The following is a 2500-nucleotide window of genomic DNA, read 5'->3' as shown; positions in this document are numbered from 1 at the left end:
GAGCAATGTGCGATGTAGGTCCCCGGGGCCTGCTGGAGGTCCAGGTCCATGCCCGATGTGAGTAGCAGCAGGGCCAGCGCGCCCAGGAGCACATCTTTTTCGACCGTAAAGGGAGACAGGAGGCCGACTCACTGCCTCGGCTAAATGGAGAGGGAATTTCAGCAGGGCCAGGGCACAGGCATGGACCTTTTTCAGCTGTAAGGGAGGCAAGAGCAAGGTGCGATGTAGGTCCCCGGGGCCTGCTGGAGGTCCAGGTCCATGCCCGATGTGAGTAGCAGCAGGGCCAGCGCGCCCAGGAGCACATCTTTTTCGACCGTAAAGGGAGACAGGAGGCCGACTCACTGCCTCGGCTAAATGGAGAGGGAATTTCAGCAGGGCCAGGGCACAGGCATGGACCTTTTTCAGCTGTAAGGGAGGCAAGAGCAAGGTGCGATGTAGGTCCCCGGGGCCTGTTGTCGTACCATAGGCACGAGTGGTGTGTGTGTGTGTGGCAAAGAGTTTCTGCGCAGTGTACCAGGGGCACGGGGAAAGGTTGTTGTACCATAGGCACGAGAAAAGTTGTTGTACCATAGGCACGAGAAAAGCTGTCGTACCAGGGGCACGGAGGAAAGTTGTTGTACCATAGGCACGAGAAAAGTTGTCGTACCATAGGCACGAGGAGAGTTTGTGTGGCAAAGTGCTACTGAGCGGTGTACCAGGGGCACGGCGAAAAGTTGTTGTACCATAGGCACGAGAAAAGTTGTTGTACCATAGGCACGAGAAAAGCTGTCGTACCAGGGGCACGGAGGAAAGTTGTTGTACCATAGGCACGGCGAAAAGTTGTTGTACCATAGGCACGAGAAAAGTTGTCGTACCATAGGCACGAGAAAAGTTGTCGTACCATAGGTACGAGGAGTGTGTGTGTGGCAAAGTGCTACTGAGCGGTGTACCAGGGGCACGGCGAAAAGTTGTTGTACCATAGGCACGAGAAAAGTTGTTGTACCATAGGCACGAGAAAAGCTGTCGTACCATAGGTACGAGGAGTGTGTGTGTGGCAAAGTGCTACTGAGCGGTGTACCAGGGGCACGGCGAAAAGTTGTTGTACCATAGGCACGAGAAAAGTTGTTGTACCATAGGCACGAGAAAAGCTGTCGTACCAGGGGCACGAGGAGAGTTTGTGTGGCAAAGTGCTACTGAGCGGTGTACCAGGGGCACGGCAAAAAGTTGTTGTACCATAGGCACGAGAAAAATTGTTGTACCATAGGCACGAGAAAAGTTGTCGTACCATAGGCACGAGAAAAGTTGTCGTACCATAGGCACAAGCAGTGCGTGCGTGCGTGCGTGCGTGCGTGTGTGCGTGTGTGGCAGTTCTTCTGCGCAGTGTACCAGGGGCACATTTCAATGTGCTTTCTGGAGTACCAGGGGCACGAGGATTTTGCCAGTGGTGTTCTGCTTTGTTAGTGGGAGGGGGCTTAAGTGTGGGTCCCCGGGGCCTGCTGGAGGTCCAGGTCCATGCTAGATACGTGGTACAGGGTAACTGCAGGAGGGGGGGGTGTAATGTGGGTTCACGGGGCCTGCTGGAGGTCAAGGTCCATGCTGGATATGCGCTGGATCATAACTGCAAGAAAGGAAAGCTAGTGGGGGAGTAGAGCAGGGGAGTATGTGGGTCCCCAGGGCCTGCTGGAGGTCCAGGTCCATGCTAGATATGTGGCACAGGGTAACTGCAGGGGGGGGGGGGGGGTAATGTGGGTCCACGGGGCCTGCTGGAAGTCAAGGTCCATGCTGGATATGCGCTGGATCATAACTGCAAGAAAGGAAAGCTAGTGGGGGAGTAGAGCAGGGGAGTATGTGGGTCCCCAGGGCCTGCTGGAGGTCCAGGTCCATGCTAGATATGTGGCACAGGGTAACTGCAGGGGGGGGGGGGGGGGGGGGTAATGTGGGTCCACGGGGCCTGCTGGAAGTCAAGGTCCATGCTGGATATGCGCTGGATCATAACTGCAAGAAAGGAAAGCTAGTGGGGGAGTAGAGCAGGGGAGTATGTGGGTCCCCAGGGCCTGCTGGAGGTCCAGGTCCATGCTAGATATGTGGCACAGGGTAACTGCAGGGGGGGGGGGGGGGTAATGTGGGTCCACGGGGCCTGCTGGAAGTCAAGGTCCATGCTGGATATGCGCTGGATCATAACTGCAAGAAAGGAAAGCTAGTGGGGGAGTCGAGCAGGGGAGTATGTGGGTCCCCAGGGCCTGCTGGAGGTCCAGGTCCATGCTAGATACGTGGTACAGGGTAACTGCAGGAGGGGGGGGGGTAATGTGGGTTCACGGGGCCTGCTGGAGGTCAAGGTCCATGCTGGATATGCGCTGGAGCGTAACTGCAAGAAAGGAAAGCTAGTGGGGGAGTCGAGCAGGGGAGTGTTTTGGTCCCCAGGGCCTGCTGGAAGTCAAGGTCCATGCTAGACATGTGGTACAGGGTAACTGCAGGGGGAAGGGGGGGGGGGGGGGGGGGGTAATGTGGGTCCCCGGGGCCT

Source organism: Rhamphochromis longiceps, linkage group LG13 (genome assembly GCF_057381845.1).
Source record: "Rhamphochromis longiceps isolate RC_006_pf linkage group LG13, R_longiceps_female_GT1.1, whole genome shotgun sequence".
NCBI lineage: Eukaryota > Metazoa > Chordata > Actinopteri > Cichliformes > Cichlidae > Rhamphochromis > Rhamphochromis longiceps.
This window is presented reverse-complemented; position numbering follows the sequence as displayed.